The sequence below is a fragment of the Antechinus flavipes genome, chromosome 3 (genome assembly GCF_016432865.1).
Source record: "Antechinus flavipes isolate AdamAnt ecotype Samford, QLD, Australia chromosome 3, AdamAnt_v2, whole genome shotgun sequence".
NCBI classification, from domain to species: Eukaryota; Metazoa; Chordata; class Mammalia; order Dasyuromorphia; family Dasyuridae; genus Antechinus; species Antechinus flavipes.
Genome location: NC_067400.1, coordinates 450,202,644 through 450,226,897, shown reverse-complemented (window position 1 = coordinate 450,226,897; position 24,254 = coordinate 450,202,644). Strand labels below are relative to the sequence as shown.

At 32.0% G+C, this 24,254-nt stretch overlaps 1 long non-coding RNA gene across 1 annotated transcript; it reads left to right on the top strand.

Moving 5' to 3' along the window:
- The first annotated feature begins 7,365 nt into the window (after positions 1–7,365).
- On the top strand, positions 7,366–23,822 carry LOC127558019 (uncharacterized). Its single transcript, XR_007952704.1, has 3 exons — positions 7,366–7,529; positions 7,635–7,845; positions 23,458–23,822. It is a non-coding gene; the product is annotated as an uncharacterized LOC127558019 (long non-coding RNA).
- The last annotated feature ends 432 nt before the right edge of the window (positions 23,823–24,254 follow it).

The following is a 24,254-nucleotide window of genomic DNA, read 5'->3' as shown; positions in this document are numbered from 1 at the left end:
GGATGCCTATCAATTGGAGAATGGTTGAGTAAATTGTGGTATATGAACGTTATGGAATATTATTGTTCTGTAAGGAATGACCAGCAGGATAAATACAGAGAGGACTGGCGAAGCTTACATGAACTGATGCTAAGTGAAATGAGCAGAACCAGGAGATCATTATATACTTCAACAATGATACTGTTTGAGGATGTAATCTGATGGAAGTGGATCTCTTCAATAAAGAGAGCTAATTCAGTTTCAATAGATCAAAGATGGACAGAAGCAGCTACACCCAAAGAAAGAACACTGGGAAATGAATATAAACTTCTTGCATTTTGTTTTTCTTCCCAGAATTCTTCTGAATTCAATTCTCCCTGTGCAACAAGAAAACTGTTCAGTTCTGCACACATATATTGTATCTAGGATATACTGTAACCTATTTAACATGTAAAGGACTGCTTGCCATTTGGGGGAGGGGGTGGAGGGAAGGAGGGGAAAAATCGGAACAGAAGTGAGTGCAAGGGATAATGCTGTAAAAAATTACCCTGGTATGAGTTCTATCAATAAAAAGTTATTAAAAAAAAAAAAAAAAAAGGAAGAACAGGATGACGCACTCACTGCTGCAGCTCTGATTGGAAGCAGCTCGGAGCGCGGCATGCGTTTCACGGGGGGTTGGGGGATGGGGGTGGGGGACGGTGCATCCAGAGGGTACCGTAATGTAGTGTGTAGCACAGGGGATCACCTTCACTACAGTAGCAATCTCAATAGGGCTTATTTTCGGGGGAGGGGTTATTTTAGAGGAATCTTACACAGTAAAGGGAGGGCTTATTTTTGGGATAGGTCTTATTATCGGGGAAACACGATATGTACTAGCTCTATTAAATTTATATGTATGTGTGCCTATAGGACAGCTAGGTTGTACAGAGTATTAAATCTGAAGTGAAGGAAATGGAGGAAGACATATCATTGTGAGTTCAAATGGCCTTAGACTCTTAGTAGGTATGCGACCCAGGGCAAGTAAATTAGCCCTGGTTGCCTCAGTTTCCTCATCTTTAAAATGAACTGGAGAAGGAAATGGCAAGTCTCTCTAGTAGTCTTTGCCAAGAAACCCCAAATGGGATCATGAAGAGTCAGACATAACTTAAGTGATTAACCAGCCAACAACACATGTATGTGTGTGAATGTGTGTGTATGTGCATATTTGTATATATATCTAAGTCACTGATAAATTTAATAACAATATTAAGAACCAAGCACCATGAATCTGCTGGAAATCATCTGCCAGCTTGATTTTGATCTATTTATCATGATTATTTAGGTTTGATCATTCATTTTATTCTATATGCACTGATTGCAATATGTTAAACTATAGAAAAATGTGTCCCTTATGTTTATGTGAAGGTATATTTGTTGTCATTTTGTCTTGCTGTTTGATTAAAAGTTTTTTAAATAACTGTCCAATAGCGCAATGGCAAAAGTAAATCCATTGGCGAGAGCTTGTGATTGATTATAGATAGTGATGTGTATTATTCACAAAGTGCCTCAAACCTGGGGAAACTTTTCCAAGTGTCCACATATGAACTGGGGTGTCCCAAGGGCTACATCTTGGACTTTGCCTGGTTTTTCTGTTTTTGAATGTGTCAGCACTGCAGAAATCTGTTGAAGTGTTTTTTTTTTTCTTTTTTTCTCCATTTTTTAAAGATACAATTTCTTCCCTTTAAAGTTAGATTGACCAGGAGGATTTTCTGACAAGTTGTTCTACCATAACCATTGCATATTTATATGCTTAAGTATTCAAAGCTGGTGTGTCATGATTATGAATTAAGCTAAAAATAAACAGAATGAATGTTTAATCTCTGAAGCACTGGTGCAAGGCTTTAAGATTGAATCCCTCTAAAGGACTTTTGGTATGAGGAGTGCCTCTTGGTATTGAGGAAGGGCATTAAGAGTGCCCTTCAAGATTCTGTGAATGAATTTTTTTTGGAGAAGGGATAGGATGTGAAATACTTAGCAAATGTTACAAGGTATTACATAGAGTCAAGTCTGTGCTTTATAAATTAGGTGAATAAGTAGCACATTCTAGCATCACTGTGGAGATAAATAGGTTGAATACCAGGAAACTCATCACTAGACACTCCACTCCCCACATCACCCCAAAAGAGATAGAAATAAAACTCAAGATATTCCTGCAAAGGGCATTGAAAAATGTTGTGAGGAATGGGTATGGGAGATATAAAACATCTGATGATAGAGAACAAGCTAGTGCTGGATCCCAGCCAGTGTCAGGACTTTTCTGTGCCAAATTTGATTATTCTTAGAGGAGTTTTCATTACTTATCTAGAAAAGGACCACATGAGTCCTGATTAGGATATGCCACTGAAATATGATAGCAGGGACAAGCAAATGAAATAAAAGAAAATGATGGAAAATTTTAAAGGAATAGTATTTGATCTGGTAGGTTATAAGAAATTATAGGACCAGGATGTCCCAGTGTTTGAATGTTTGCAGGGGCTAGAGAAGCAATTTTATTTCCTAGGGAGAATTAAAAGAGTTCTTTTGAGTTTTGCTGAATATGAACAGACAGCTTTGGAGTCCAGCTGTCAAGGGAAGGAAGGCCAAAGGAAGATTTCATTAAACTGTTCTGAGCAAACTCAGGATACTGTATGTTAGGCAGCTTTGGATCCAAATGCACCTAATTAGTTTTGAAAAGGTAAAATAGCATATCTTATTTTTTGAAATTTTTTATTATTTTAGCTTTTTATTTTCAAAATATATGCATAGTTTTCAACATTCACCCCCACAAAACCCTGTGTTCCAAAATTTTATCCTTCCTTTGCCCCCACCCCTTCCTTAGCAAGTAGTCCAATATACATTAAATATGTACAATTCTTTTATACAATTATCATCCTGCACAAGAAAAACGAGATCAAAAGAAAAAAAATGAGAAGGAAAACAAAAAGCAAGCAAACAACAAAAAAGGTGAAACTACATTGCTGTGATCCACACTCAATCCCCACAGTCCTCTTTCTGGATGCAGATGACTCTCTCAATAACAAGTCTGTTGGAATTGGTCTGAATCTTCTCATTGTTGAAAAGAGCCACATCCATCAGAATTGATCCTCATATAATTTTGTTTTTTGTTGTACATTGTTGTACATTAAATATACATTATCCTTTTGTTCTACTCATTTCACTTAGCATCAGTTCATATAAGACTCTCCAGGCCTTTCTGAAATCATCCTGCTGATCATTTCTTATAGAACAATAGTATTACATTATGTTCATATACTATAACTTAATCAACCATTCCCCAACTCATGGGCACCCTACTCAACTGCTACAAACATTTTTGCACATGTGGTTTCTTTTCTCATTTTTATGATCTCTTTAGGATACAGGCCCAGTAGAGACACTGCTGGTTCAAAGAGTATGCATAACCTTAAGACATAGCTATTTTCAAGGTGGAAAGGCTATTGGCAAGAAGATAGAGAAATCCAGATTATTATCTAAAATATTTATTCATGAAAGTTTCATTTTATTATTGATTTAGAGTATTTTTCATATGGATAGTGATAGCTTTTATTTAATCAATTGAGAACTGCTTGTTTGTGTCCTCTGACAAATGATCTAATGGTGGGATAATGTATATATAAAAACACAGACATGTATGAGGATATATATGTATATGTGAACATATATAAGTATGCAGGTGTATTTATACACATAGTTACATAATATATACTTACATACATGTTTCCTTTATATAATGGATATCATACCTTTATCAGGAAAATTTATCCCTTATTTAGTTAGGAATATTCTGCTAGTATTTCTAACAATCTTACCTTATATATTTATATATATTTCAATCACATGTTGATTTGGCATTGAATATAATATATGGCATAAGATATTGGTTTAAACCTAATTTCTTTCAGAGGATCTAATTTTCCTAAAAGCTTGAATAAATTATTTTTATTCTACTTGGTGATATCTTTGGGTTAAATAAAGAATATGATACTACTATAGGTTTAATTCCTTTTAAATATTATATTCTTAATTTATTCCAGTAGTCAACTTTTCTATCTTTTAACAAGTACTAGGTAATTTTGATGACTGTTCATTTATATTATAAATTGAAATCTGGTACTGTTGGCCCTTTTCCTTCTCACTTTTTGGTTAATGACCTGACGTGATGATTATTTGTTTCTCCAAGTAAATTTTATCATTATTATGTCTACTTGAACAAAGTAAATCCTCAGTAAGTTAATTATTATTACACCAAATTTGTGAATTAATTTAGTTGGTACTATTATTTTTGCTATATTGGGATGGCCCAACTTTAAACAATTAACATCTCTCCAATTATGTAAGACTTCCTTTATTTTTAAAAAGAATATTTTGTGGTTGTACTGAGAGAAATCCTTCATTTTTCTTGATATAAAATGTGAATTTCCATCTTCTTAAAAATGCATTTTATGGGAATTTTGAATTTAATTTCTTTTTTCTATTGCCTTTAGTTTTTTAAATTTATATAGAGAATGATTTTTTTGTAGGCAAATGTTTTATTTGTTGTTCACTTATTTCAGTTGCATCTGACTCTTCTTGATCTCATTTGGGGTTTTCTTGGCAAAGATACTGAAGTAGTTTGTCATTTAGTAGGTGAGAAAATTGAGACAAATGGGGTTGATTTGTCCAGTGTCACACCACTAGTAAATGTTTGAGATAGAATTTGAATTCAGATCTTCCTGACCCCACACCTGAAATTCTATCAACTTTATATCCTGCTACATTATTAAAGTTTTTTATTTATTTCAATTAATTTTAGTTAATTTATTGAGATTTTCTAAATGAACTATTTTATAATTTGCAAAAAGAAATAATTTTTTCTATACTTATTCTCTGGATTCTTTTTATTGCATCATTGATATTACTAGCATTCATAGGGCTATTTCAAATAATGGAGGTGACAATGAACAGCCTTGCTTTACCCCTAGTTTTATTAGAAAAACTTCTAGGATTTCTCCATTATGAATAGCTCTTGATTAGGATAGAATTGACCAAATTAAGGAAAGATTCATTAATTTTTACTTTTTCATGGTTTTAATATATTTTTTTGTGTTTATTGTTATAATTATATTGTTAATTTTATTAATGTCTATTATTTCTACAATTCATAATTATCATCCAACCTTGCATTTGCAGTGCAAATACAACCAAATCATAAGAAACAATTTTAGCTATGTACTTTAGGCCCTTTGCCAGCATATTTTCCCACTTGTTTGAGGATCATGATGAAATTTATCTCATAGAAGTTTGATTAAATGTTATTTTTCAACATTTTTGCAAACAATTTATGTAATATCAGAATTAGTTCTTCTTTGAATTTTTGATAAATTTAGTTATAAATCCATCCAGTCCTGTGATTACTTTTCTCAGAAATTCAGTTGTGTCTTGCTTGCTTGATTTTTCTTAGAATTATTTGTTTAAATTGTCTACTTATTTTATTGATCTGGATTTTTTATATTTTCATAAATATTTCATTTAAGCTATCAGTTTTACTGGCATATAATTTGCAGAAGTATTTTCAGATAACTTTCCTTTATTTCCTCTTCATCTGTCTTAATTCTTTCTTAATTTTTTTATGTTGAAAGTTGGATTTCTTCTCTTTCAGAATCAAATTAGTTAATGATGATTTTACCTGGCATTTTTCAATGGCTTTTGGAGACAATGGCTAGAAACAAGAATTATCTGGAGGTCTTGATTTATCCTGATGATCTCACTGACTTTGTTAAGACATTGAGGGAATATGAGAATGTTTTTCATGACTTCATCTGTGTAATGAATATCACATTTCTTTTTTCCTCAATTGAGTCAGAAGGGGTGAGGGAATAAAAGAATTTGATACGTGAAAACAAATTTTTTTTAAAGGAAAAGAAGAACCCCCAAAAAAGATTATTTAAAAAATAGATCACCTGGAAATTATTGGTCTAAAGCTATTAAATTCTACAAAGCTACTGTCAAATATGAGTTGCATAGTGTTTCAAAAGGGAATTAGCTCATATCCAGAGAAGATTATGTCATGAAATTTCAATAACAAAAGAGTTTTCTAAGATTTATTAGAACTTTGTAGAAAACTATGATATCATCATAAAGCTACTTAGTGATTTAATGTGTAGTTACGTGATTGAGAAGAATCCAAAGAAAAAGCAAGAAAGGTCCATAAAATCTGAGTCCTTTGACAGAACTTAGAAATCAACAGAGAAAAAAGTGAGATCAAAAGATCTAGTGAGAAGACTATGGCACACACCACTATTGGTTTGTGCAGAACCAGGCAAACTCTTTGATACTACATGATATTGTTAGTTGGAAGACTTGGGAATAGGCTTATACCAAGAGAGTGAGGGTCACCAGAAATGGCATCTGTATGAGATAGGATGCCTAAATATGACACATTTTTTTCATCCAAGTCATCATAGGGTAACAATGTTAGATAATGTGAGAAACAGACAAAAAGTCACACAAAATACTTGTCTCTATGTTCAGAGAGCTTAAAACTTAGAATGTTAAGGGAAAATCATAAATGACCACAATACAAAGAAATGAGATTTGAGTGTACACACAATGTCTGATAGACATATAGAGAGGGGAAAATATGAGGATAATGGTCATGAAATATATAGTTTTTCATCTTATAATAAATTAGACTGTTCTTATTAATTTTAAACTATTGCATCCAATTTGTACTTTACAATGTTTACATGGAGGCATAGAGAATGCTGTTTATGTAGTAAGTTAAGCTGATGGCATATTATCTGTTTAAATAAATGCTTTGAAGGAGACTTTTCCCCATAGTTTCATGAGTTTATTAATAATATATGGATGAGGCCCAATGTTAATTGCATTTCCCCCCACTTCAATTGAATTAATCTTGCCAATAGTTCAATAGTTGCATATAAGTTTTGATGTTATAATGGAAAACAAAATTTGTTTTCAAGGTCAAGATTATGAGTAACTCCAGAGTCTGCTAGATCCTCACTGGCAGAAGTACTAAAAAATAAGTGGTCTGTAAACCAATTAGCATTGATATAAGTCAAATGAAACATATCAACTGAAGCGTTATGTATTATTCTCAAATACTTTCAATTTTAAATTTATTTTTAGCTTCAATGTAATAATTATAACATGTTAATATTAACAATTGGCTTGCCTAAGTAATAATTAGCTGTCATTATTATCAATAATATTATTAAGTTGGTAATAATAATTAGCATTGACATAGCCCCTTAAGGTTTGTAAAATGCTTTTTTATTTTTAACTCATTTGATCCTCACAACAATTCTGTGAGAAAGGTAATATTATTATTCCCATTTTACAGATGAGGAAACTGAAGTATAGAGAGGTCATGATTTATCCAGGATTACTGAACAAAGGATTTGATCTAGGATCTTCCTGACTACAAATCTCAGACTTTCTTCATTGTGCCACCTTAGTTCCAGAAAAGTGGGAGAATAGTTGATATTTTATAAAGTGTTTCACTACCGTAGGTAGGTACCAAAAGTTCTGAACAAGGAGGAAATGAATCACTTGCATTATCTTTTCCCTATTAGCCTCATTCCACAATGGTCTTTTTCTTTTCTTAATTCTTTTAGCACACCGGAATTTACCAGAACAATCCACCACTCACTTAAAATAGTCTTGTCTTGATTTCTAATAACATAAAATATCATATAATCTCAGAGTGGAAAAAGATTGACCATACAAACTACATTTTCAAAGAAATCCCCTTGACAACATCCCCATGTGGTCATCCAACCTTTGCTTGAAGAGCTCCAGGAATGACAAAGCCACCATCTCCTGAAGGTAGCTATACATGTTTATATTTTTATATATTTTCATATATTGAGCCAAAACCCGATTCTCTCAAAATTCCATACATTACTCTCAAATCTGGTGTCAGTAGTTAAGCATAACAATATTCAATCTTCTTCCAAATGATAGCCCTTTAAATATGAGAAAACATGAATCATGTTCTCCCCAAGTATTCCCTTTTTCAGGCTAGGCATCCCCAGTTGCTGCAAATGACCCTTTTATGGAATTATATCCAGGAATATTTTTATCATCTGGGTTTCCTTCTGGACATATTTCAAGTTGACAAAACCTTTCTTAACCTGTAGTATCCAAGTTAAAAAAAGTATTTTTGGTTTGTTTTGAACAAGGTAGAGTTCAATACAACTATTTCCTCACTCATTCTGGATATTAGACTTCTTTTGATGCAACCTATTATCCTTTCATCTTTTTTAAAAAATTGAAATGCTACCTTTCTTTTTTGCTTCTTTTTCTTTTCTTTTTTCAAATTTTATTTTAATAGTATATTAATTTTTCAATTACATGTAAAGATGGTTTTTAAACATTGTTTTTTTGTAAAATTTTGAGTTCCAATTTTTTTTTTTGCCTCCCTTCCTTACCTTCTCTTGTTCTATACTAGCAAGAAATGTGATACAGGTTAAACATGTATTAATATTTTAAACCATATGAGTCATGCCGGGAAAGAAAAATCAGAACAAAAAGGAAAAACCAGGAGAAAGAAAAACAAAGCAAAACAAAAGAAAGGTGAAAATAGTATGCTTCAACCCACATTCACTCTTCATAGTTGTCACTCTAGATGTAGATGTCATTTTCCACCCAAACTTTATTGGAATGGCTTTGAATCACTGAATTGTTGGGAAGAGTTAAGTCGATCATAGCTGATTACCACATAATCTTGCTGTTGCTTTGTATAATGTTTTCCTGGTTCTGCTCACCTCACCATCAGTTCTTGTTAGTCTTTCCAGACTTTTCTGAAATCGACCTGTTCATCATTTCTAATAGAACAATAGTATTCCATTATTCATAAACCATAACTTGTTCAGCCATTCCACAACTTATGAGCATGTATTCATTTTTCCAATTTCTTGCCAACACAAAAATAATTGCTACAAACATTTTTGCACATGGGGTTCTTTTCCCTCTTTTATGATCTCTTTGAGATACAGATTCAGGAGTGACTCTGCTGGATGTCAAAGGATAAGCAGTTTTTTAGCCCTTTGAGCATAGTTCCAAGTTCTCTCCAGAATCATACCACCCTCTTAATATGACTTATTAAAGATGAAATTTGGTAAGCATCTTCTCTATGCCTTCTTCTAATTCACTAATGAATAACATAACATAACATAAATGTAAATAATGTAAAATGTAAAATAACATAACGTAACATAAATGTAAATAATGTAAAATGTAAAATAACATAAAGTTCAGGGACTGATTTATGAGGCTTTCTCCTAGAGATTTCCTTCAAGGTTGATATCATTCTACTAATTATTGCTCTTTTAGATCCATCATTAAACTGGTTCTGTAACTTATCTTGCTATTCAGTCAGTGTCTCTCCATCTTTTCCACAACAATGTCCTTACAAATTCAATTTTGTTTCTGAAACCCATGTCTGTATCCAATATCTATAGCACTGACCATATCAATTTGTCTAGTAATTCTTTCAAAAAGGAAATAAGGTTATCGTAGCATGACTTTCCCAGTCTAAATCCTATGATACCATGACCTCTTCTTTATGAACCTATTCCGGTTTTAGTGATCTCCATCTAAATGCTAAATTTAGAGAAATATGGAATTTCTCCCAAAAAACACGTCAAGTTTTCCCTTTCTATAGTTGAGATACTTTACACATTTCTCTTTTTTAGGAAACTGGGCAAATATGTTCATCTTTAGTCCTGGGTTATCATCCTCATTTTTGTGACTTTTTAAAGATCAACTGCTGCTGAACAATAACATATGAATTCTTTCAGTATATTGATATTTAATCTGGACTCACCTCCTCATTTATTTTGTTTTCTACTCCCTATTTTTATAAAATAAATTCATTGCTATCATTTGTTTATGGATCATCTACATTTCTCATTATATCTTCTTACAGCCTCCCAGAGAAACAGATGTTATAAAAAAATTAAGTGGAAGAAATGGGAGGAAAAGTTTTTTAAAACTAAGAGTTGCAACCTGTTATAGAAATAAATCTTATTTTAAATCTTCAGTAGATATAGTAGCCCCTCAGATCCACATGCCTCTCTCTTCTATTGCTTTAGGGAGTTTATGTGAAATGAAACATAGGTGCATAATTATAGTTGCTCCAGTTATGAAAATCTTTAACATTAAGGTAAGACATTGGTTCTTTCTGTGAAATCATTGCAGTTCAACAAAGACTTTTCACACTTGATATAAAATTTTTGATTGATAGTCTGAGGCTTGATCTGACTTCATTAAGTTTCAGTATATATTCTAATTTTAATGGTAAAGGAGGGAAGGGAATATGCATTTATTAAGCATCTACTGTGTGCCGGGCACTGTGTTTAGTACTTTGCAATATCATCCCCTAAGTGGAGTGGTAGTGACTTGATTAAATTAATCAGTCCTCTATCCTTACATTACCAACATCTCCCATTTCTGCAAGTGAATTTAATTATATATGTTCTTTGGGGTCAAGTTTGTTCTTTGTAAATTTTCAATATTTATTTCTATTATTTTGTAATTTTTGTTCTTTTCCTTTATATTGCTGCAGTCATTATGTAAATTATTTTCTTGGTTCTGCTTAATTCATTTTGTATAAGTTAATATAAATCTATTTGTTTCTCTGTATTAATTATATTCATATTTAAGGCACAGTAATATTAAACTATGTTAATATACTCATATATTGAGGCACTTCCCAATTGGTATGAATCTATTTTATTTCCAGTTCTTTGCTAATGCAAAAAAAAAGTGTAGCTATATGTATTTTTATTGCACATGGACCTGTTGCTCTTATCCTTATTGTTAACCTATCTAGATTATATGGCTAATAGTAGAGTGATATTTATTTATTTATTAATATTTATTAAAAGCCTATTATTTTCTAAGAACCAAGCTAAGCAGAGGGCCAAAAAATAGTGACATTTTAGTCACTTCTATTATGTGATTCCAAATTGTTTTCAAGAATGGTTCTATAATTGATAGCTCAATCAACAATGCATTAATATATCTATCTTTCCACAACTGCTCTGAAATTGACCATTCCCAACATTTGTCATCTTTCCCAATTTGGTAGATGTAAGGTGAAATCTTGGTGTTATTTAAACATTAATTTCTTTCATAATTAGTAATTTGAAGTTTTTTTTTATATGGTTCCTAATAATTAGAAATTCTTTTGAGAAGTGTGTCCATATCCTTTGATTGATTTTCTATAATTTGTCATACTGAAATGCTTTTGTTGGTTGTTGTTTCTTAAGCAAAAATAAATAGTTTAATGACGCAGCAGCAAACACATAGTGTCTCAATTTTTTTTTTTTTTTTGCTGAGGCAATTGGGGTTAAGTGACTTGCCCAGGGTCACACAGCCAGGAAGTGTTAAGTGGCTGAGGTCAAATTTGAACTCAGGTCCTCCTGACTTCAGGGCTGATGCTTTATCCACTGCATCCTCTAGATGCCCCTCTCAAATTTATTTTTAAGTTTAAGATTACATTAACCCTTTTTGGGACACAATGTAAAATTTAAGATCTGAAAATGCTATTTCTCCTTTTATTCTGAAAATCCCATTTCCCTTTTAAGATATAATTATTCCTACATTTTATATTATTTTCCTTGATATTCTAGATTTTCCTTTCTCCAAATGTATTTTGATTTAATTCTAAATATGAAAAGAATCTCAGTATTATGATTAGTATAGCACTAAATCCATAAGTTTACTGAGAATATTATCATTTTTATTATATTGATAAGAACTGTATATTTCTCAAGCTATTTGTTATTTACTTTTTAAAGACTGCTTTGTAATCAATCAATATCTAGATAATTCAGTAAATTGACTCCAGATAATCCATGCATTTTCTAGTTATTTTGAATGGGGCCTCTATTGCTATTACTGTCTCCTGGGATTTGTGTTATTATATAGAAATGTTATTGATTTTTACAGATTAATTTTATAGCCTGAACTTTGTTCTGTTATTATTTATCTCAGTTAATTTCTTTGTTGATCACCTAGGATGTTCTAAATAATCATGACATCAATAGAACAGAAGGATAGTTTTCATTCTTCTTTGTCAATCTTTATGTCTGGAATTTATAGAATAGTGTCAAAATAGCAAGGAAAAAGTTTTGTTTGTTCTATTTCTGTATTTATTGGGAGAGATTCTAGAATTTGTTCATTTTATATAACGTAGCTTTTGCTTTTAGAGATTTTTTGTTATATTAAAATAATGCTTATAATTATGTAAGACATATGTTTATAATTTGTAAAGTATATTTATTTACTTATTTTTTTCTCAGCAAAAATGATTGTCATAGTTTGTCAAAGATTCTTTTTGCATTTTTTGAGATGATCTTATGGTTTTGGATTCTTTTCTTTATAATACTATTGTGATCATTTCCCCCCTAATGCTAGGCCTTCCCTATATCCTTGGTACAAATCTAATCATAAGGAATGATTTTTTGGGGGAGAGGGGAATTTACTTAGTCTTTTTGTGAGAATTTTAAAGTCTGTTTGATGTTTAATTTGCTTATTTATTGACTTTCTAATTTTCTAAGTGCATATTCACTTTATTAATTTTATTTTTAAAATTTTGTCAATATATTTTAGGGAAAGACAGTTTTTGTTCTATGTTTTATTTTCTTCCTCAAATTGTTGGTAATATTGTCTCCTTATTATTGTTTTTTCCCCACAGTTATTAACCTTTTGTAAGATTTGTTCCTTGATATATTCATCATCTAGAATTTTGTTGCTAAATCTCTTTTTCTATTTTTCTATTTCACTATTTTTCTCTTCAGTTATTTGAATTGATGTGCTTGAGACTGCCATTGCCAGTCAACAATTTTCAATATATTTTGGTGAGATTCTTTCTATCAGGTGATAGGTTGGTATAAAATAAATTTATGAGATAAAATACAATTAAAAGAAAATCACTGACCCAACATCCATGGTTTCATTAGTTTACTCTTTTTGGAGGAACACAATGTCAACACAAAGGGAACAAATGTGTTAACCTAGGAAATGGGTAAAATTATAGATCTTGTAATGCAATATTTTCTTATATTAACATCAAAATTTATTCAGCCATTCTGTAATCAGTGGACAAATAGATTGTCTACTAGTAATTAATATAAATAAGTCTGCTTTTCTCTCTTTTTTATTATAAGATAAAATCTTTGTAATAAAATTGGCAGTTTGAAAAGGTACATGTAATTTTGTAACTATCCTTGACATCAACTTCTATTTGTTTCTCTAAAATGTTTTTATCCTGGAGTTCCACTCAAAATGCCTCACAAGGATTGTTTTTCTATAGTAATGCCAATTTTTAAAATTTTAATGAAATACTATTTTATTTTTGAAATCCAGGAAGCACTTCAAAAGAAATGAAATCACCCCCCCTCCCCCAATGGAAAGTTTACCTCTTGATATTAGATTGTAGATTTTCAAAGATCTTGGGAGTACATTATATATTTGTAAATATGTATGTATATTACATATCTACATATATAAAGCACATATGTGTATGAATTTTAAAAAGACTTTGCACAATTCCTGCACAGAAGAGAAATCTAATTAATATTTGTTAAAGAAATCATTGTTCTTCTAGGTAAAATTGTTCCTTTGAATTCATATAGGATCAGATGGTCTTAGAGTTAGAATTGATTCCAGAGACCAACTAGTCTAATGCCTTCATTTTACAGATGAGGAAACTGAGTTCCCAACAAATGAAATGTCTTGTCTAAAGCTGTACAAGAAATAGATGAGTTGGGATTCAATCCCAGGTCTCTGACTTCAATTCCAATTCTATGCCATGCTGCCAACTTCTCTACTAGCAGCTGCTGTCACAGAAGGAGCCAAATTGTTTATGTAGGCTTATGCCACCTCAGCTTCTAATCTGTGGATTATAAAATTGGGTTAATTGTTATTATATGACATGCTCAAAAAAAATCACCCAACCACTCAAACAATCAACTATAAAAAAGCAGGTTTTATTCATTAGTGCTCTAATCTCATTCCACTATGCTTTTGTTGTGGTTTTCTTTTTATCCCCAAATTAATTGTCCTTCACAAGGATGTTGGAATAGTTTAAACCCCATAATAACAATTTGCCTTTAAAAATCACAGAGTCCATTGGGCTTTACAGACCAAAACATAATGATTACCAAGGAACAAAACATATGAAAAGATATTAACATAATATTAGTGAAAATCAATTGTCCTTGTATTGATGAAGCTATTTTGTTGTATGGGAAATCTACTTTATCTATTGTGATTAAATAAGACATGGACTACTAGATGGTGGGGATAAAGAGTGGTTTCTATTTTATTGGGATTTATTTTAATGAATTTTGATTTAAATTAAAAATATATGCAAAAACTTATGTACATATAAAAGTTGAATCAGAGACTATGTTGAAATTTAGTCAAAGGAAATGTTTCATAATGGTAGGGCTACATCTTTAGAAAAGCCAGCATGAGATAAACTCATTCCCTTGCTCCCTTCTTCTTTCTCCATACATTACTGACTGTGATAATACCAAGTCAAATCCATACCCAAGAATTAAACACAGTAGGTTTGAGCTGAGTATGAAAATGTCAAACATAAGCTGCACTTTGGGAAAGCATATCAGGACTATACATGGCAGTGTTAGTGAAGCAAGTTACTTAGCAACCCTGAATGTTGCCAAATGTAAAAAAAAAATCAGGGAAAATTTTGTTAACTTTTTCAATGAGGTCTACATGGCATACTAAAGATGTCAACCTTACAAAAAATGATGAAATAGGAAAAAAAAAACAAATCTCTTGCACCTGTTCTCATACTTTACACATCTATTTAAAGGTGGAAAAAGTTTTTTCAGGTGTGATGATATTTTGGTTGGTATGCATCTTTATAATATTATCTTAATAAATAGTAACATTTATTCTATAGAGGTATATATGGAATAATGTCAACTGAAATTCATTTCTTTTCATTGTTTCCATTATTTTTAGGTGATCATATTTACCTTATAAGATAATAATTGTCAAAACTGGTATTGCTAAAAATAGAAAGGTAGATCAATGGAATAGAGCAGACATACAACTTATAGCAGCAAATTGCTTATTTTGACCAATGTAAAGATTAAGTTTTTGAGAAAAGAATTCATTATTTGGTAAATATTTATATAGGAAAACTAGAAAGCAGTCTGGCAGAAGTTGGACATAGAACAATATCTTACACCATATGCTAAGATAAGTTCAAAAATACATGACCTAGATATAAAGAGAGATGTTACAAGAAAACTTGAAGAATATGTAATATATCACCTATCAAACTTATGAATAGGTGAACAAGTTACAAATAAACAGAGTGAAGTATAAAATGAATTATTTTGGTAACATGCATTGAAATTCCTATACTACTCTGCTTTCATGCATTGGAATACAGAAATCAGAGATCATAACAATCAGTCCCACCTCTTTTTTGTTGATACTTACTATTGTGAATTAATTAATGGGCATTTCTTCCACTCTTATTCTTCTTCCTATTTCATACCTTTTGTCATCCACAATAATTGTCACCAATGCCTATCTTTGATTCACATCTTCTCTTGTTATTATCTACGTTGTTTCTTTGATTCATTTAAAGACTTTTATTTAAAATTTAAAGAATATGATTTTTAATATTATTTAAAATTTATTTCTTTAAATATTTTAAAAGACATTTAAAATTTAAAGAATATTATTTTAATTACTTAAAATTTAAAGAATTTTATTCTTTGATTATCAACAGAGATGCTTCATACTTAAGATGACTAAACAGTTCATTATTACTATTATTTGTAGTATGTTGTACCTATTCTTCAAGAATCGAATTTCTGTATCCTAAAGAGATCAAAGAAAAGGGAAAAGGCTATATTTGTACAAACATATTTATAGCAAATCTTTTTTTGTGTGTGGTGGAAAAGGTTTGGAAATCAAAGAAATGCTCACCAATTGAGGAATGCTGAATAAGTTGTGATATATGATTGTAACAGAATACTTTCGTGCAATGAAAAATTATTAGCATAATGTTTTTGGAAAAATCTGGGAAGACATATGAATTGATGCAAAGTGAAACAATACTGTAAGGATGATCAACTGTGAAAGACAACTATCCTAATCAAGACAATAGTCCAAGACAATTCCAAAGGACCCATAATGAACAATGCTATACACCTCCATAAAGAGAACTGATAAATCCTGAATGTAGATTAATGCATACTTTAAAAAAAACTTTTTTCTTTTTTTTTTTTTTTTTAAAATATGTTTGCAACATGACTAATATGGAAATAGGTTTTGCATCTGACTTCTCATATATAATCAATATAAATTTGCTTACCTTTTCAAAGAGAGAGGAAGAAGAAGAGGAAGGGAGAGAATTTGACACTCAAAAATTTTGGGAAACATTTTATTAAATAAGTAAAAATATATTGAAGGGTCTTGTTTACTTTTTAGATCAAATTTCTGGTATTCTGAGCTAACTTTGTATTATTAGGCTCCCTGGAGTCTTGTCATATCCAATTCCATTGCTGAAACAATACTTCTTGATTCTTATTTTATTATTCATCTACAGTTAGTCCCTTTCAAGTCCCCATCCTCTCCTTTCCAAAATTACTTAGGTCAATGGATAACTTTCAGCCTGTCTCCTAAACACTTGACAAGAAAGATGTTGAAGACAAATGAATCAAATTAATTTGAGTAAATCAAGATTCATTTCTCACTAGAATCACTGCTTGGTTTTAACTCTACTGGTATCATACCCTCTTCCTTCTTTTTGCCCCCATGTTAAATTCATCACAGACCAAACATCATGATTCAGTTTTAGAATTGGTACTCATATCTGAGAAGAAAACTTCTCCCAAAGGATAACTTTAAAGAGAGCCTAGTAACTCAGTCAACTTCATTTTCTATCAGCAGCATTGCCTGACTTCAATTCCATCATGTCCTTGAATTGGGAATCTTCTCTTCTCAGCCCCTTGCTTTTCAGCTTCCTTCTGTGTGTCTTCCTACATTAGATTGTGACTTCTTTGAGGGCAAGGACTAAATTTCTTCTTCTGATTTGTATCCCCAGAGCTTAAGATAGTGCCTGGTACCTAGTAGATGCTTAACAAATATTTATTGAATTACACTGAAAACTTTGTCTTTCATTCATCATTTCACCTAATATTGATTCTGCATGAGATTCTTGGTCTTTGTAAAAAGAATCATCTGTTTCCTGCTCTAACATTTCCTCCTCTAGATTACTTTATTCTATCAATAAAGTAGATTATCCTTGGTTTTTAAAAATATAAGTCTTTCTTTGGACATAAAGTATCTTACATAGCTTGAACCAAAGTACCTATAATACCTTTTTAAATTTATCAGTCAGGTGCTTTGCTAAAACCAGTGGAAATATATGATGGTCTATAAACAGTTCAAAAAATTAATTCATGTCTTTTGTCATTGGACCTCTTATTCTATTATGAAGGTACTGAATTCCATGTTCTTTTGACAATCTGAAAATATCCTCGGTATATTTGGTTACTATTAGAATTGGACTTAAAAAATACTAAACTTGATACTGACAACATACTGTGCAGCTAGTATCAAATATAATAATTCAAAAGTTGTCATTCCTTGTTAGTAATATTGCTAGATCATTTCTCTCTCTTTCAAACACATCATTCACATTGCTAACAGGTAAATTTTATTTAGAATTCTTTATCTGGTCATGTCAGTCAGTCAGTCAACAAGCATTTATTAAGCCTTAGTATGTTATCAGGTATAGTACTGGGCACTAGGGATATAATGAAAAAAATAATCCCTGGTCTGAAGGAATTTACATTGTATTAGGGTAGATAATATGTCAAAAATTAATGTTATGTTTGTGCTCAAAAATCTTCAGTGGTTCATTATTATTTCCCGGATAAAGTTCATACTCTTTTGTTTTGTATCCTAGGCCCTCCACAGTTTGGAGCCACCCTACTTTGCAGTTTTATCTCAAGTTAATCCTTTCCAAGTAATCTACACCCTAGCTAGTCTGGACTGTTCTCTCTCCTCTTAACATGAGTTATACTCCTATACTTGGAAGGCCTCCCTTTCTTCTTCTGGTAAATTCCTGTGCTTCCTTTAAAATTCAACTCAACTTGCGTCTCATCCAAGATTTTCCTGATACTTCCAATTATCAATGAGCTTTTCTTCCTGAGACCTCATAATACTTTGTTTTGTAATACTTTAATGCAATTATTATAATTAGTTTTATATAGTTACCTGTGTTCTATATTCAGAATATACTATAAACTACATGAGAACATATAGTTTATCCATTGTATCCTCTATGAAACAAATCTACTGTTTTGGGTTTTTGTAATTGTTTTAATAATTTCATGAGTGTAGTTTTTCACTGCTCTTCCTTCTTTTATCTTATATCATATTAAATCTCCTTTCTTCCCTATACTTCTAACAAACTTTAGTAACCTCCATGACAAAGTCATCTGTGGAAACATTTAACTTCATGTTATGGTATTTAATAACTTTAGAACAAGAACAAATCTTTCATTTAAACTATGCTAGTGGATAATATAGTACTTTTCTGTGTAGATAAAGGTTTTTTAATTGAAGCGAATATTATCTAAATTGTCCTGTGCAAGGAGAGGGAAGGACTTTACTTAAATTGTCTGGACAGTTAAAAAGAAGTTTGGAAGGGTCTTAACTATTTTCTATAGTTCTCTTGGTTTTTGGAAGTTGAAACACACTTAGCTAATCTGTGGCTGGAAGGTTCCCCAGACTATAATAATATAGCTAATTTTCTTTGGGCAAATTTGACTCATTTTAGTACTCTTTATTTTAAGACCATCTTCATTTCTTTCTGTTCTTATTTACTAGCATCACTTAAGGAACTGATTGCACACAGCCTAGAAAATTATGCACTTACTAGCCTCTATTTGCCCATGTTGTGTTACTGGATTTCCAGTCCTGCACCAGATTTGGTTTGATTTCAAAAAAGTCATAAATCTGATATTCCTTAAGTGTCAAACACAGTCCTACATTATGACTTGAAATTGTCAGCCACAGACTTTTGTTCTTTCCTGGATTACTATGACTTTTCAGGTTCATGAAAGAAATATTCTGTTCAAGTTAGGGATAAGGCATTAATATGCAGTTTTCCAAGGAAGCAGAAGGTAAGATAAAATGACAGCTCCTAGCAATGAAATGATTTAGACCATGCTTAGCACAGTGCCCTGCACATAGTAGGTGTTTAATAAATGCTAGTTGACTGATTGACTGTTCTCTCCTTTAGACCACATCTGTTTCAGATGGCCAAAGCAAAGCATGGCCAACTTTCTAAAAATGACAAAAGGCAACAGCCCTGAAATGAGGAAAGACGGCAGTCTAAATTTTAGAAAACAAAAGACCTCAGAGATTGTCTTGATGTCTCTAAATTGATCACTAGATGGCAGTATACTGAAGTATACACATTCATTCCTGTAGTCTAATTTAGCTACAAAACACTTTTGAAAATTTATGGAAATTACAGGTTCTCATGATAGACTTCTAAATTCATTATTGACTCCCTCCTGAATGTTCCCTTTCTTCTCCCTTGGTTTTTAAAACTCACTCTCTCCAGGGACTCTCCCTCTCTTTACTTCTAAAGTTATTAAACAACTTAACATGAAGCTAAATGTTTCCACAGATGACTTTGTCATGGAGATTACTAAAGTGTGTTAGAAGTATAGGGAAGAAAGGAGATTTAACATAATATAAGATAAAAGGAGGAAGAGTAGTGAAAAACTAGACTCATGCAAATGTTAAAACAATAACAACAAAAATCCAAAACAGTAGATTTGTTCCATAGAGGATACAATACATAGAAAGTTGGGTCTAGAATCAAAAAGACTTGAGTAGAAATCCAGTCTCAGACATTTGCTAGCTCTGTAATTCTGGGCATGCTATTTAATCTCCGATTGACTCAGTTTTCTCAACTATAAGACAGGGATAATAAATTAGAGTTATTGTGAAAATCAAAGAAGATAATGTTTGTAAAGCCAGTACCTGGCCCATAAGAGATGCTTAATAATTCTTCTCTACTTAGAGATTTAAGACAGTTACATGAGTCTGGTCTCTAGAACTCTGTGTGTGTATAGGGGAAGTTGGGGAGAAGAAAGAAGCACCTATTCAAAAAGCTGCTCATATCCCATCTCCTCTATGACAGGGCTTCTTAAACTTGTTCCATTCTGATTCCTTTTCACCTGAGAAAGTTTATACATGACTCCGGGTATGTAGTTATAGAAAATAGGTATACAAATCAAACATTTACTGATAATAAATATAAAGAAATTTATTTTTAAAAATTCTTTGGTATACATATAATTTTACATTTATTAAAGAGAAAAGCAAATTTGTATACTAATGAGATGGATGTTTTGTTTTTACATAAAGAATTAAACCTTAGCAGAATATTTGATATCTTTTACTGTTGCAATCCCCATATTCAGATCCACAGTTTAAGAAGCTTTGCTCTACAAAGTCTGCTTTCATAAAATGAGCAAAAGAAGTGTATTTATTTAACTTTCACTTAACAAATGAAGGCTGACTCATATACCCCCCATATCCTCCCAAGTCACTGTTGTGCCACTTGACTATCCATGCCAGGTCATTAGCAGAGAAAAACAGTCAAAACTGCAAACTTTTGGTTCCTAACCATCCACTGAGACTGTGATTTCAATGGCTTCTTTTCCTAAGTCTCTTCTATCATGGTTCAGTAAACCTCCCACTCATCTACCATCTGGATTCTGGAGGATCACTTCTCTGGAAGTTATTGAGCTCCATTTTCAATTCCAATACTTGGGTCAAGACTTACAAAGAAATCAATAAATCCTAGAATCAATTGGAAAGAGATTCCAGAGGACACCTCATCTCACTTGTAACCGAATCACAAGCCTCTCTACAATGTACCCAACAAATGGTCACCTTGGTTTTAGTATTTCTAGTGAGTGGCAATTGTATGTGCTCCTCATCCAGCCCATTGGTTTCCTTAGATTAAGCCTATATTTACTCCTTTATAAATTCCACAAATTGCTCATAGTCCTGATCTCTTGGTCCTAGTTATTGTTTTTGCTGCTGCTGTTATTGTTGTTTAATTATTTCTGTTGTGACTGACTTTTTGTGACCACCATTTGGGGTTTTCTTGGCAAAGATCCTAGAGTAGTTTGCCATTTCCTTCTCCAGCTTATTATACAGGTGAGGAAATTGAGGCAAACAAGTTGAGTGACTTGCCCAGGATCACAAAGCTGGTAAGTATCTGAAACTAGATTTGAACTCATGAAGAGAAGTCTTCCTGATTCCAAGTCCAATCTTCTATCCACTGTACTACTTAGCTGCCCCTAGATCCCAGTAGAATAAGTTTAATCCTTCTTCACATGACAGATATTCAAATACATGAATACACCTATTATCCCTTACCCCATTTTCTCTGACTAAACATATATTCAACTGACTCTCATAAAGCACAGCCTGTTAGGCCCTTCAGCATCCTGGTTATCATGGGATAGTCTCCAGGTAACTAGGTAGTGCAGTGCATAGAACACAGGATTTGAAGTGAAGAAAGCCTGAATTCAAATCCTGTTTTATGTCCGAACTGGATGAGGTCACGAAGAGTCAGATGTGACTGGACAATTTAATAATAAAGTGAATCCTTGATTCAAAGTTTGGATTTTTGGGTTTATTGCATAGTAGATTACTATGGTTATTTACTTATATATAGTATAACTTATTTATTTCACTGATCACCACTCTATTTTTATTATATTGGCTTGGTCTATTTATTAGCAATGAATATTTCTCTAATTATTTAAATCTGAATTTATTTGTATGAAACAACATATTATTGGATTCTGATTCTAATCCAGTTATCTACCTCCTTTTTATGGATGAGTTCATTCCATTCATATTCACAGTTATGATTACTATGTATTTCCTCCCATCTTGTTTTTTTCTCTCTATATATATCTTTCTCATTCTCCCTGTCTTTCTTTCCCTGTCTCTCCTCAAAAGTATGTTTTGGTTCTGATCACTGCCTGCTTTAATTCATTCTCCCTCTTATTACCCCATTCTACCCACCACCTCCCACCTCATCACAATCCTACTTGCCTTCTGGGTAATGTGGATTTCTATACTTTACTGTGCATAGTTTTCTCTTTTTCAACTAGTTCAGATAGAAATAACATTCAGATATTGCCTTCTCTCCTGAATTCCTTTTCTACTATAATAACTTTTCCTTATATGCTTCTTTTATGTAAATTTTCCCTATTTTCCCTGTACCTTTTTCCAGTGCCTCCCTCTATCTCCCCCACTTTTTTTTTTTGAAATCATTCCAATATAATTGACTCATACCAGTGCCCTCTCTCTATGCAGATCTTTCAAACTGCCCTAACAATGATAAAGTTCTTTGGGGTTACATGTATCATCTTCCCATATAGGAATGTAAACAGCTCAACTTCTTGAGCCCCTTATGTTTTCTCTTTTATGTTTATCTTTTTATGCTTCTCTTGAGTCTTGTCTTTGAATGTCAAAATTTCTATTCAGCTTTGGTCTTTTCATCAGGAATACTTAAAAGTCTTCTATTTCATTCATTGTTTATCCCTACCCATTCATCCCCCTGTGAAAAATTATACTGAGTTTTTTAGGTAGGTTGCTCTTAGTTGTAATGCTAGTTCCTTTTCCTTCTGGAATATCATATTTTCTTCTCTTTTGTCATGACAGCTGCTAAATCTTTTGTGATCCTGACTGTATCACTATAGTATTTGAAAGATTTCTTTTTGACTGCTTTCACTATTATCTTTTAGACATGGGAGCTCTGGGAATTTGCCTTAATATTTTCTGGGAGTTTTCATTTGGCTCCTCTTTTAGGAGATGACCAGTTGATTTTTTTCAATTTCTATTTTGCCCTTTGATTCTGAGGTATCTGGGCAGTTTGCCTTTATAATTTAGTAAAATATAATGTCCAGACTTTAAAAAAATCATGGCTTTCAGATAATCCAAAAATTCTTAAATTATCTCTCCTCAATGTATTTTCCAGGTCAGTTGTTTTTCGATAAGATTTCACATTTTCTTTATTTTTTTCATTCTTTTGAATTTCTTTTATTGTTTCTCAATGTTTTGTGAAATCAGTAGTTTCCATTTTCCCATTTTAATTTTTTAAAAATTCTTTTCTTTAGTGAAGTCTTATGAGTCTTTTCTCATTTGACCATTTTTGTTTTGTAAGAAGTTATTTTCTTCACTTAGGTTTTCTACCTCTTTTGCCATTTGGCTCATTCTGATTTTTAAAGTTATTTTCTTCAGTATATTTTTGTGCCAATGATCTGAATCACTGATAGAGAAACACAAACAATAGTAACTTTGAATCTCTGCTTCATTTATGCCTTTCAGACTGAAAAGATGATAAAAAATGAAAATGAAAAATGTTGAAGGAACTATGGCAAAACAGCTACACAGCTGTAAATGCAACAGTGAACTGATCTAGACATTTTAGGAAGAGATTTGGAACTGTGCTCAAAAAGTTACTAAAACTTGCTAAGTCTTTGACCCAGCTCTACCACATTATACCTCTACTCCCAAGAAATCAAAGAAGAAAGGATATATAAATATGAGGACATGATCATTTAATTCAGGAAAGGCTAATGAAATTATTGTTTGTTAATGTAATGAAATATTATTGTGCCACAAGAAATAATGAAATAGACAATTTCAAAGGAAACTGGGAAGATCTATGTAAAGTGATACAGAATAAATTTAGGAGAAATAAAAAAATATTATTCCATTTTGTTGTTTATTTGTTTCAGTCCTGTTTGATCTTTGTGACCCCATTTGAAGTTTTGTTGGCAAAAATATGGGAGTGGTTTGCAATATCCTTCTAAAGAGTAATATTATAGTATATGAATCCTTAAGTTAAAGTTCACTGGGTGTAGAGAGCCTCTCTAGAGAAGTATACTTGAAACAAGGTATTAACTCAGTGGAACTGATGAGATAATGGTTCTCTAGTTCACATATATACTTAATACATAGTATGGTGATATAATGGTTCTCTAGTTCACACATATTTAGCACACTGTAATGACGTAATTAAAATAGGGTATTTAAACTGGGGACAAAGTCAGACTCAGGGGGAGACTGGTTGAGACTGGCAAACTGTCAGACTGCTGAAGGAAAATGGGTAAGACTGAGAC